This window comes from Chrysochloris asiatica, unplaced genomic scaffold, assembly GCF_000296735.1.
Source record: "Chrysochloris asiatica unplaced genomic scaffold, ChrAsi1.0 scaffold00045, whole genome shotgun sequence".
Lineage (NCBI taxonomy): Eukaryota > Metazoa > Chordata > Mammalia > Afrosoricida > Chrysochloridae > Chrysochloris > Chrysochloris asiatica.
The window spans coordinates 6,040,922-6,054,603 of record NW_006408563.1 but is presented as its reverse complement, the minus strand read 5'-3'; positions in this window follow the sequence as shown (position 1 = coordinate 6,054,603).

Sequence of the window (13,682 nt, the reverse complement as noted above, 5' to 3'; positions counted from 1 at the left end):
TAGTGATAGTCATTGGAGGCCTCAGTGAAAGAAGACTGAGTAGGATAGAAGGTACGGGAACAAGGTCAGGCCTGGAGAAGTCCATCATGCTTGGTAAAGTAGTTGTTATTGTTACTGTTGTTGTTGTTAAGTGCCATAGAGTTGGTTCCAAGTAAAGTAACAATCAGCAAAAAAGATGAAGACCCTCAAGCAGATGGATTGGCACAGAGGCAGCAACAATGGGGTCAAACATAGCAACATTTGTGAGCAGTGCTTTGTTCTGTTGTACATAGTGGTGCCATGAATCAGCAGCAAACACCAGCAAACATAAAGGGTGGGAATAAGAAGGAATTGAAAATAGGTGATTATAATTGAAATAGCTTTGGAAAGAGTTGAGCTCTATGTATGTAAGATGATTTAGATTATTGATTTTCTGAGATCCATAATCCATTTCTATATATGGACCTCACACTGATGTGTGAAAAGGAAAACAAAGATAAATGAGCATACTTAACCCTAACATGAATCTCCTCCTATACTTCTGGAACAGTGGTCCCAAGGGTGTTGTGCAGAACTGAATGCTAAACCAAGAGTCCTGAGGCCAAAACCACTTGCAAGCTTACCCTTGAGTGATCAGAGGACTTCTAGGATGAATCTTCACTGAATGCTCCCATCCCATCTAGTGATTATTTCTTTTATTTTCTATTTAAATGCCAACAAGACAAAGCCATTTAGAATGCATCACCCTTAACAAATAAAATATGATTAGACACCAAAACACATCATCCATCTTCACAGTAATTAGTCCTTATGTGTATTAGCTCTGATTGCTTTTCAGAGTTAAAAAAGATTTTCTAATCACATTCTAAATTTTACACAGACATCAGGAGAACAGAAACTCAGGGGAATCCTTGTTTAAGGTGTAAAGAAAGAAAATTAAAAACTCACAGGTAAGAAGATGGCTTGCATATTTTCACACTTACCACTGCTGCAAAATGTGACTCATTTCTTTTTGTTTCTAATTCAGATTAAGGGATGTGCTTTTTTTCCTCATATAAAATAGAGCTTCTTCCCATTCTCAAGAAAGGAAAAATATATATTAAAAAAAATTTTAAAGTAAAGAGAATGTATGTTTCAGTTAAGCAAGTGTATGACAGTAATCTCTTTAGCTTAGAAGGTAGCACATCAAGAAGAGAGGGCTTATGGAAATGAATTTGCAGGAATAAAGACAAGTTATTTTGGAAACATAACTGGGATTTGAATGTCTTTCTCTCCAACTGGTCTGTTTCCTTAAGATCAATATTTTTACTTTGGGGGATCTGTTTTTGTGTAGCTGCCCTCAGAATACCTTTCCTTTATTTTCCTCTGGGAAAAAAGTCCTACATTTGACATTTCCCTGAATAACTTCCCCATAAATTGTGATGAAAAAAATTTTTTTGAGTACCCACTATATGTTAAGAGCCATAAAAGGTATTTTGTATACCTTCTCTCAATGAATTATCCTCCTAACCTGATAAGGTAGGTATCCTTATGCTCATTGTTCGGTTTAGGAATGTGAGGTCAAATCATTTTCATTACTTTCTTAAAGTCAATGGAGTTGTGAATAATAAAACCAGAATTCAAACAAGACCTGGCAACCCAAAGCCACTACTCATAATCTCTGCGCAGCAGAATGTCATCACTGGATCCAAAGATGGGTCTTCCCCACATTCCTGGGTTATCCGGTTTGGTGTGTCTGTAATTCCCATCCAGACCTACAGTAGCGCTACCAGCTATGCTCCGTGTCATTTCTTCTTCTACCCTCAAACATTTTATCTGTAGTTGACACACTTTCTTTTGTGCAAGGTTCAACATCAGGTCTCCCTTCAGCTACTACCTAAAGGACTTATTACAGATTTCATGTTCTTCTATAAATGTGATCTTTTTCCTTCTCTCTGTCTTTCTCTTTCTCTCTCAATATTGCTCCTGTATGAGTGTGTGTTTGTGTTTGAAACAGAGAAAGAAATGTGTGTTTTAAATGTGCTTTATGTCTCTCATTCCAAAATTCAGGGGTAGATGTAGTAGATTCAATGTATACAAACTCACAAATGAAGACCTTGTGGTGGCCTGCTCTGGTCTACTTAACATTGCCCTAATACAGGTGCTATACGTTACCAAGTTACCTTTAAGTCCCTAATGAATTTGTAAGAATCTGGTGGTTCCTCACCTTCAACAATGTGTTGTTATTAAGTGCCATCAAGTTGGTTCTGACTCATAGCAATACTGTACAGGGTTTCTGAGAATCTGGTAGGTTTGAACCTCTGACCTTGTGGTTAGCAGTCCAATGCTTATCCTACAGTGCCACACTAGGACTCCCATGAAAGGGTGGGGATATGTTAATCCTCAGCTTCATCCCCCGAGAGTATGGATGAATTGTTAGACTCCCGTGAATACATTGTTGTTGTTAAGTGCCATCAAGTTAGTTTGGAGGAGAGGCTGGTGAGCTTGAACCACTGACCTTGCATTTCAACCAACTCACAGTGCCACACCAAGACTCCAGTGAATGCATAGAACCATAGTTATTATTTCCAAAATCCATGTTCTATCTGGTGGGAAACCTTTATAAAGTTGTGATCCACTTGGCCCAGTCCTGGAGCTATGCCACTTTCAAACAAGCACCAACAGAAATCCCTATGCTTATCAATATTTCTCAAAGCATTTAAGGATACCCAAGTACGTGATTCTACCACTTGTCTGTCAGTTTGCTGGTAGCTTGCACATTGCTGTGATTCACAAATTATGCCACAGATATTTTAAATACCAGGAGGGTCACCCAGGGTGGACAGGTTTCAATTGAGTTTCCAAACAAACACAGACTAAGAAGGAGAGACGGAATACTTCTGGATTCTTGGTCACTGAAAACCTTATGAATAGCAGTAGAACACTGTCAGCACCAGACTATTGAATATTGAAACATAATGAACAGCACCAGAATATTGTGAAATATAGTGCAGGAAAATGAGCCCTTCAGGTTGGAAGGCACTCAAAACACGACTGGGGAAGAGCTGCCTCCTCAAAGTAGAGTTGACTGTGATGACACAAATGGAGTAAACCATCTCAAGATGTATCATATGATCAAGAGCCAATCAACCTGAAGGAAGAAATACAAGGTGTATTGAAGGCATTGGCAAAGAACAACATTCCAGGAATTGATGAAATACAAATTAAAATCTTTTAACAAACTGATGTAGCACTGGAGGCACTCACTTATCTATGCCAGGAAATTTGGAAAACAACTACTTGGCCAACTGACTGGAAGAGATCCATAGTTGTGTCCATTCCAAAGAGAGGTATCTTAGCAGATTGTGGAAAGCCTGGGACAATATCATTATTATCTCATGCAAGCAAAATTTTGCTAAAGATATTTCAAAAACAGCTGCAACCATACATTAACAGAGAACTTCCAGAGTTTTACTCCGAATTCAAAAGAGGATGTGGAAGAGGAACAAATAACAACAACAAAATACTTTATATATTTCATGTTCCAAGTATTAATGGATCTTTCCAACTGTGTCTCATTTTTGAATTGTACTCCATCAGTAAATGAAGATCCTGAAAGGTTTACTCTATTCACAACAGATGGTCAACTCTACTTTGATGAGGTCACTCTTCCCAGTCATGTTGTGAGTGCCTTCCAACCTGAGGAACTCATTTTCCAGCACTATATCTGACAATGTAATGTTGCTGTTCAGAAGGTCTTCAGTAGCTAAACATTCAGAAGAAATTTGCCTCTTCTTTTTCCTAGTCTGTTATAATCAGAAAGCTCTGCTGAAAACTGTCCACCATAGGTGACTCTGCTAATATTAAAATACTGGTGGCATAGCTTCCAGCATCACAGCAATATGCAAGTCACCACAATAAGACAAACTGACAGACGAGTAGTGGATTATGGTTAGAAGACACATGGACTAATCCACTATACCACATGTCTTCTGACTCCAGCTTGAATTGCTGGCAGCTACCTGTCCATGTCTTGGGAGAAAGATGAAACTTTCTGCTCCTGTAAAGATTTATAGCCTCAGAACCCTGTACAGGGTCACAATGAGTTGGAACTGACTCCACAGCACACCACCACCTGTCCATGTATGACCGCAATCATTTTAAAGTTATTTTCAGCAAAATATGACTTGCATGTAATATTGATGATATTGTTAGATAATTTCTACATTATGTTGGGTTACCTTTCTTTGGAATGGGCAAAGATATGGATCTCTTCCAATAGATATTTGCTAGGTAGCTGTCTTCCAAATTTCTTGGCATAGACCCGTAAATGCTTCCAGCACTGAAATCTATTTGCTGAAACATTTCAATTGATATTCCATCAATTCCTGGAAACTCATTTTTTGCCAGTACTTTCAGTATAGTACCTTCTGAAATGGTTGAATATAAAGCAATTGTTTTTGGCATAGTGAATTCCTTCTTGTATTCCTTTTGGTATATATGTATTCTTTCCATTTTCTTTTGGTGCTTCCTGCATTGTTCAATATTTTGTCTATGTTATTGTTGTGTGCTTTTGAATTGGTTCCAACTCATAGAGACCCTGTACAGGGTTCCCAAGAGCAACTGTTGGGTTTGAACTGCAGACCTTGCTGTATGCAGTCCAGTTCTTATCCTACAGTGCCACACCAGGGCTCATTTTGTCCATCAAATCCTTCAATATTGCAAGTTGAAGGTTGAATATTTCTTCAGTTCTTTAAACTTGAGAAATGCTCAGTATGTTCTTTCTTTTTAGTTTTCTAACTCTAGGTCTTTGTGCATTTCATTATAATATTTTACTTTGTCTTCTCCAGCTCCCCTTTGAATTTTTTCAGCACTTTTATTTCATCATTTCTTCCATTCACTTTACCTACTCTATGCTCACAAGTAAGTTTCAGAGTCTCTTCTGACATTCATTGTTGTCTTTTCTTTCTTTTCTGTCTTTTAAATGACCTTTTGCTTTCTTCATATATGATAGTCTTAATGTCATCCCACAACTCCCTAGTCTTTCATCATTAGTGTTCAATGTGCCAAATCTGTTCTTGAGATGGTCTCTATAGGTGGGGTATACCTAAGGTCATACACAGTTGTAGTGGATTTGCTTTAATTTTCTGCAGCTTCAGCCTGCACTTGAATATGATTGATGGTCGGTTCTGTAGTCAGCTCCTGACCTTATTCTGGCTGATGATATTGAGCTTTGCTATCATCTGTTTCAACAGATGTAGTCAATTTGATTCCTGTGTATTACATCTGGTGAGGTCGATGTGCTTATGCTGTTTTAAAAAGGTACTTGTGATGAATAAGTCCTTGGTCTTTCAAAATTCTATCATGTGATCTCCAGTATTATTTCTATCACTAAGGCCATATTTTCCAATTTTTTATTTCCAAGTTTTACATTCCAATTACCAGTAATTATTCAGGTATCTTGATTGGATGTTTGGTCAATTTCAGACTGAAGAAGTTGGTAGAATTCTTTAATTTCTTCATCATTGACTTTGCCAGTTGCAAGTAAAGTTGAATAATCATTGTCTAACTGGTCTTCTTTTTAGGCCTATAGGTAATATCCTATCACAGACAGCATTGTATTTCAAGACAGATCTTGAAATTTTCTTTTCGACAATGAATGTAATGTCGTTCCTCTTCAGTTTGTCATTCCCAGCAAAAGAAAACCGTATGGTTGTGTGATTAAATGGTCAGTACAGTCCATTTCAGCTCACTAATGCCTAGGATATCGATCTTTATGTATTCCATTTCATTTTTGATGACTTTCAATTTTCCTAGTTTCATATTTCATACATTCCATGTTCTTAATATTAATGGATGCTTGCAGTTGCTTCTTCTCATTTGAGTTGTGCCCTGTCAGCAAATGAAGGTCCTGAAAGCTTTGCTCCATCTACTTCATTAAGACCTACTCTATATTGAGGTGGCAGCTCTTTCTCTGTCATATTTTGAGTACCTTCCGACCTGAGGAATTCATCTTTTGGCACAACATCAGACAGTGTTCCTCTGCTATTCATAAAGTTTTCAGAGACTAATTCTCCAGAAGCTGACTGCTGACTTCTTCTTCCTAGAGTGTTCTTAGTGTGGAAGCTCTGCTAAAGCCTGCCCACCCTGGGCAACCCCTGCTGGTATTTGAAACACCAGTGGTGTAGCTTCCATCACAGAAGCACACAAGCCACCACAGTATGACAAACTGACAGATATGTGGGGTGTTATTCACATAGAAGGTATTTAACAAATGAACGAACAAATTTCTCTTTTTTTCTGTATTCCTGTAACAGTGACTAAAACTATTTCCCTAGAGTTACATTATTATATAGCATACCAGAACTGGAAGGAACTTTTTGAGTTCTTCAAGCCCAATACCCTCATATTTTAGGTGAGAAGCCTACTGGCAGGTGGTGGCAGGGCTAGAAGTAAGTTCAGACCCTCTGAGCCATAGTCCAGCTGCGCTGAGAGGACTACATACAGTCTTTGGCTAGAAGCTGTGCCTGTTGGTTGCAGAAACTTGTTCCATTCATTCCTCCATCTAGTTCTTTACAGGATTTAATGACCCTTCTAATTATCATCCCTATACACCCTTGAAACCTTGTAGATCTCACAAGCTGTGGCCCATTTTGCAGTTGTTCAGAATAGGTCAGCCATACTGAGAAGCAGTCCATCCAAGCTGCTAGATTTTCTCTGACCCTATCATGTGGACATTACCCTTTAGTGTCTCCGGACTTTCTGATGGCCTCTTCTCCCAATCCATACAGTCCATTATGTCATAAGTATTCATAGGCTTAACTTCATCTCAGCCCATCAAGAGTTTATGTTCTATGAGAGCTGGAGATTGACTTCTTCCCTATTACACTTAATGTGAGAAAGTGCCAGTGGAAATAAAAGAGCTCATACATCTAAATGATTTAAATTAAGTAAAATAAAATTTTCCACTCTTTTGAATTAGGCCATTAAAACTATAGCTTAGTCTAAGTGCAGTATTAATGAGCAACATCACAAAGAGAGTATTAATTTTGCATTTCCTGACATAAAAATTTAAAACATGCCATTTTAGCTTTGCTTTAGGTAATATTTTGTATTCCCTTGACTTTTGCTTGGGGGCACCAGAAATTAGGGTTAAAAATGGAAAAGAGACCAAATCTGATGCACTGAGTCCTTACGTAGGTAGATGCTGCCTGCTTGACTCAGTATTATATCCCAGGCTTAAATCAGATCTAGGATTATGTGGCACTTTACACCATCAAATCATCAGTGGGGCTGGTGGAAATGAAACAGATCTTTTAGACCTGACAGCTTAAAATATTCACTACAACTATGTTTAATAAAGGATGGTCACATAAAGACGGACATGGGGACAAAGTAGTGGCATCTTCAAGGCAATTGGAATTTCTAGTGGGTGTGGGTACAAATCGGTTGTTGAGTCAATTGTGACTTGTGGTGACCCTATGTAGCACTGTGAAAGAGTAGCACTGTGCCCCATAGGGTTTTCATTAACTGATTTTTTCAGAAGTAGATTGCCAGTCCAGGGCACCACCTGTTAATTGGGCACCTATGTTGGCACAGGCTGGTGTTTGAGCACCCAGAGCAGTTTTCCTGATCGAAAATCACATGCAAAATGGGGAGATTAACTCAGGGTCTAAACTCTGTAGCGTTCTCACAGATCTCCAAAGATGCAGGAAGATTACAGGTTCTCACCAATACAAGAGTTTTTGAAAAGTCTCAGTATTCCTTTGGCTTTTGACACCATTAATCCCATCAAATCAGAGGTGTGGGATTACACACCAGAGGCCTTTGAAGCCACCAGAGAACCTTAGTCAAGCAACTGCTATCTTGGAACAATGGCCAAGTCCTTTAATCAGGCAATCCAATTAGCCACACACAAATTATGAAGTCAACAGACCTAGAGCAATTTCCAAAAAATTTAAAACCTCCCACATGAATTTGCAATCAAGGAAAACCCTCTGTCTCCTTCACTTTTTTTTTTTTATATATAATTAAAATTTGAATGCAGGACAGAATAAGGCAAAACATTTGCAACTTTGAGTTGTGTCTAAGTGATTCTGATGTATCAGTCAAATCTTTGTTTTTAAGGAAGTTGTGAGAGAGAGGAACATGAAGGTAAGATTGGTAGTTTCACTGCATCATATTCCCTAACAAGAGACGGCAAATATTGTATTTGAGGTAAAATAGAGGATGTCTTATTTCCATTGTGATCCAGTCACACAGTGAAAGATTGCTTGTCATAGCCTGCAGCAATGTCAGTCAGTCTCAAAGGAGCCAAGTTAACCCTCCTTTTCCTGATCTTTGCAGCACCAAGCTTCTCAAGAGTCGAAGAAGAGCTAGGAGCCTGAGAGGCAGAGCTTCATGCTTGCTTATCTTTCTGTTTTGTCCCCTTGTTGCTCTTTACCAGGCACAAATCACGGAGGATTAAAGACATCTAAGAATTCTTGTTGGGTCCTCCCCTATTCCATTTGATAAAAAGGTATTCTACTGCCTGCCATTCAGGACCTTTTAATTTGGTTTATGCAATTTTAGGGAGGGAAGAATCCTTAGAGAGAGACAGATCTGTGACCCAGGAGGAAAATGATGTGTTTAAGATTATACAACTAGTTATTAGCAGACTGGGAATTAAATTTCCGTGCTCCTAACTTTCAGCCAGTGCTTTCATACTACTCTGAGCCTATTTGGTTGTTAAGGTGTTAAGTTAATACTAAACAACTAAGCCCATTTGGTTGTTCAGGTGTTAAGTGCCTTTGGGTTAGTTTTGACTCACAGCAACCCTAGACAAGGTGTCTGAAGAGTGGCTGGTTAGCAGTCCAATACTTATCCTACAGTGCCACACCAGGACTCCATGCACCCACTAGGATAGGAAAATGGGACATGGAAAAGGGAATTGTATTTATAGATACCTCTATGCAGAGTCATTATGGATCAGAATCAACTCGATGCCACTTAACAACAACAAACTATGTAGAGACCTAGTGTGACTGTAGGATGAGCACTGGACTGCTAAGTACAAGGTTGGTGGTTCAAACTCATCAGTCTCTCCTGACTAAATAGCACTTAGCAACAAACAACAGCAAGGCAGTGTAAGGAAGCCTTGTGGTACAGTGGTTAAGCATTTGCTTGCTAGCTGAAAGGGCAGCAGTTTAAACTCCATAGGAGAAAGATGTGACAGTCTGCTTCTGTAAAGATTTACAGCCTTGGAAACCTTATAGGGCTGTTTTGTTTTGTCCTACAGTGTTGCTGTGAGTTGTAATGGACTCTTGGGCAACTGTTTTTATCCAAGAACAGGCCTAAAAAAAGACAAACATGAAAGCAACATTCAATTGATGCTAAATAAAACTACTTATTTAGTATAACTGAGTGGTGCAGGGAGCAGCACTGTGAGCCAGAGCCAGGCCATCTGTGGTCAGTGTTAACGTCTCTTCTCATCATCTCTCTCATGGTTTCTTCAGATACAAAGGTGACAGTAAATATAACATTGAGTTCTGAATTATCTTTAAAAGAGTTTTAAACTATAAAATACGAAAAGTAAAAGATGATAGTAGAAGTCAGGTAGATGGTCTCTGTTAGCATCTTGTGGTAATCAAGTCATTTTTTTTCCCTCTGTGACAGATAGACATACACATTTTTGGACTTGATTTAATATATTTTCTTTTACAATATGGAATCAGACTGTATATCCCCTTTTACATCCTCCCCTTTTCACTTAATACTATGACTGTTTTAGTATCCTGAAACATGTTTTAAAACAGTGCTTGATCATATGATATGGTATAATTTACTTAAGCAATTTGCTGTTGTTGGACATTACAGATATCTCCTTCTCTCTTTTTGCTATTATAAGTAATATTCTATAAAAAATCCCTTTATATAATATGCATATGCTTTTTCTGCTGTATTCTTGGAATAAATCATGGGAAATGAAATTTCCGAGAAAAGATGACATTTTATAGACTCCTTATATGTTGTATTCTGGAAAGGTTGTGTCCATTTATACTCTCACCAGCACTATGTACCAAGATCTATTTTTAGTCCATTTTACTTTCAAAATTGCTAGATTTGGTGGAGTTCATTTGTCTAGTCTCTCTTATGGTGTCATAAAATGCTAAAAAATAATCTACAGCAGAAGAAGACGGCCATATAAAATAATACTCACAAATACTGCAATGACTCCTGGTTTGGTACTTACTGTAGGATCAGCATTGGACCGTGAACCGACCACAAGGTCAACAGTTCAAACCCACCAGCCGCTCCTCTGAAATCCTATACAGAGTCTCTATGAGTCAGAATTGACTTGACAGCATTTACCAACAACAATACTGTAACGTACTTCTCTTGTTGTTGTTGTTGTTATGTGCTGTGGAGTTGGTTCCGACTCATAGCGACCCTGTACAGGGTTTCTGAGGCTGTAAATCTTTATGGGAGCAGAAAGCCTCATCTTTCTTCCAAGGAACAGCTGCTAGTTTCGAACTGCTGACCTTGAGGTTCGCAGCCCGATTCGTAACCACTAGGCTACCAGAGCTCCTTAACGTACTTCTCTAAGAGTCCATAAATACAGGGTGCTATAGTAGAAGATTTGGAGTCCTGGTGTGGCATTGTGGGTTAATGCGCTAGACTGCAAAACCATTTGAACTGCAAGGTAGGTGGTTCAAGCTCACCAGTTGCTCCTTGGAAACTCTGAATAAGGTTGCTATGGGTCAGATCAGACTCGACGGCACTTAACAACAACCACAACAACAACATAGTAAGAAGATTAGCCATAGTTTAAAGGGATAGAGTTGAGAAGAGTGTAAAGAAAGGGGAGTTTTTGATGAGTGGAGTAACACATTCATTTCTGATTCACATGCTAAGGAATCCCCATGGACATTTAATTAGGGAGAGAGAAGATAGAGTAAGGCCATGAGTTCAGTATTTACGTATCTGAATGTGTGGCATTATGTGGATTAATATGCTGCACGGCAATGCTGTTTTGAACCATGAAGTCAGTGGTTCAAGCTCACTAGTAGCTCCTCAGAAACCCTATACAGGGTCACTATGGGTCAGAACGGACTCAATGGCACTTAACAATAATGAAAGACTTTTATTTGACTGAGACTTTTATTTGTATGAGTCTGTGCACAGATTGCAGATCTAAGACCTTCAAGAAAGAACACAGATGGATTTGACTCAACTTGAGTGTCCCCTTTTAAATAATTAGAGCATTTCCCAAATGGCATGGATTCCCTTGTGTGATGAATAGCTCCCCATCAGGTAGAAGCTTAGAATAAAGGACAGATGCCTAAAAGGAGGCTAAGAATTGGCACAGACATTGGACTGGTTGGCCTGTTGGATTGATCTGGTTATTTTATCTAAAGAGAAATATATTCAGTATGTTGGAAGCATTCTTTAGAAAAATGGACTTTGACTCAAAGCATAAAAAAATGTTATATGTGCATATTTAAGAAATCCTGAGATCAATCAAATGACTCTCCAAAAGACTTGATGACAACAGCTAAAATTTATCTTAATTTTATTACTTTCTAGACATTGTTTTAAATTTACTGTGAGCATTGTCTCATTTTAATTTATATAACAACTCCTGGGGATATATGGTAGACAGTATGGTGTCCCACTCTTGCCAAATGTGTCCACATGTTCCTGCCTAGAACCTAGCACTTTGCTACTTTACTTGGCAGAAAGAGAGACTTTGAAGATGTGATTTAGTAAAGAATACTGGATTATGGATGTGAAAGCTGAACAGTGAATAAGGAAGATCGTAGAAGAATTGATGCCTTTGAGTTGTGGTGTTGGAGGAGAATACTGAAAGTGCCATGGACTGTCAGAGGAACCAATAGATCTGTTTTGGAAGAAGTGCAGCCAGAGTGCTCTTTGGAGGCCAGGATGGCTAAGCTTCGTCTCTCATACTTTGGGCATATTGTCTGGAGGAAACAGTCGCTGGAGAAGGATGTCATGCTGGGTAAGGTGGAGGGTCAGAGAAAAAGAGGAAGACCCCTAACGAGATGGATTGGCCAGGTGGCATCATTGATGGACTCAAGTGTGGCAGCGGTAGTGAGGTTGGCCCAGGATCGGACATTGTTTCATTCTGCTGTGCATGGGGTCCCTATGAGTCGGTTCTGACTCGATGGCACCTGACAACAACAACAACTGGATTATACCCACAAGGGTTTTAGAAGTGAAACATGGAGGAAAGAGAGCTGGAGTCAGAAGAGGAGATGTGACAATAAAAGCCGAGGTTCGAGAAGTGGAATTACTGACTTTGAAGATGGAATGGAGCCACAAGCCAAGGAATGCAGGCAGACTCCTGAAGCTGGAATAGAGAAGGAAATGAATTCTCCCCTAGAGCTTCCAGAAGAAAGACAGTCCTACCAGTACCTTGATTTTAGCAGACTGAGATCCAGCTCGGATGTTTGATCTCCAGAACGATAAGGTAGTAAATATGTGCAATCACTAAGGTTGTAGTAATTTGTTACTGCAGTAATAGGAAACCAACACAGATAGTCACTATTTTTTTCCCCTCATTTTTCAGATGAAGACAATGAGACTTAGGGAGATTAAGTAAATCCCTCATGATTTTACAGCTAGTAAGTGGCAGGGCGAATTTAGAACTCAAGCTGTGTTTTGAGATAAAAACATTCATACATATATCTTCCTTCTGCCGAGTATTATCAGACCTTAAGCAACAAAATCCTCATGAGATCACCTGAATTCATTTTGCAGTAGATAAAGAGCATAAATATAAGACATGTTTTTATGGGTTAGACCCAGATTCATCAAATCCAGCATTCTCTCTCTCTTGGGACATACCACAAATCACTATAGTTGCTCTTAGTCCATTTAAGACTCTCTTATTCATAACTTAACTCTTGCTATATAAAGAACTCTCTTGTTAGACTTAAATGTGCCCCTTGCAACTTCAGTTTGTGTTGGCTGGTACCTGAGGATTTAATGAACAAATCAATGTTGAATTTATCCTCCATCACACATACAAACTAAAGGTTCTAATATTTGGCTTTCTTCATATTGCAGAATCAGTGTGGCTGGCCTACTCTGAGCTATTTTAACTCTGTTGTTTTGTGTGTTTTTTTCCAAAGAAGGGAGAGGAAATTAAAATAAAATTGAAATGCTGACTCTCCCAAGTTATTTTAGAGGTCACTGGCAAGACCAGGAATAAAGTCCAGGATTTCTGATTTTTGCTAATTTTCCAACTTAGTCACAAATGCCATTTTACATAGAATGTTCTTTTGGTTTAAGTGATTAGAAATTCATTACTAGAGGGATCCAAGTCAAAATCCAATGTCAATATTCTCAGTACTCAGTGCTCAAGTAACAACTTCTGAAATAAATGGAAATTCTTTTGGGATATTATTATAGAGTATCTGAGCATGATTAGTCAGGTGATTATTTCTGTTGGTAGAAAAATGCAGCATAGCCACTTGATGGTTGGCCAGAAAACTCAAGGGAAGCATGAAGACATTAATTTTTTTTCTATTATTTGAAGTAGTGTTGTAGATGTGTAGTAACTGAGAGTCTCCAATCTTCTGACAGTCCCCATATTTTCATTTTTCTCAATGTCTTGACATTGTTCCCTATTCTCTGTAGATTGAGGAAGTTGAATATTTTATAAATGAAGTATTAAGTGGAGATGAGAAAGAACAATGTTGCTATTGACAAAGACATTCTTC